The sequence below is a fragment of the Limulus polyphemus genome, unplaced genomic scaffold (genome assembly GCF_000517525.1).
Source record: "Limulus polyphemus unplaced genomic scaffold, Limulus_polyphemus-2.1.2 Scaffold874, whole genome shotgun sequence".
Classification (NCBI taxonomy): Eukaryota; Metazoa; Arthropoda; class Merostomata; order Xiphosura; family Limulidae; genus Limulus; species Limulus polyphemus.
The window spans coordinates 324169-324673 of record NW_013666484.1 but is presented as its reverse complement, the minus strand read 5'-3'; positions in this window follow the sequence as shown (position 1 = coordinate 324673).

The following is a 505-nucleotide window of genomic DNA, read 5'->3' as shown; positions in this document are numbered from 1 at the left end:
AATAAATGTTTTGTTTTGATATATAAGTTGTTCTGGTTTTTCGTTAAAAAGGCGACATTAATTTCTTGACGACATAATATTACAAAACATGAATTTTTACCAACTAGAAAAGTAAAAGTAACAAAAGTAGCAAAATGTGTTTGCTCTGTTCTCATTCACTTTTTTCTAGTTTATACTAGAAACAAGATTGTTAAAAAATGTTAATTTAAAAAGAGACACAGAAATCTTCAAGAGAAATACAGTGAAAATACAATCACAAAAAGTAAACAAACAAACTTAAGTTTTGAGACATAGTGTTGAAATTTTTTACTCAAGCTACTCTCCTAAATGTTACAGCTTTTAGAAATGAAGTATAAATACAAACTTGTAGCTTGAGGAAACAATGTCAACACTATGTATCAAACCTTATGCCTGTTTGTTTACTTTTTTGCGATTGCATTTTCACTTTAAGCTACCTAACTTGTTTCTATAGTTTTTTTAAGATCCTCATTTCCCCTTTTTAAAT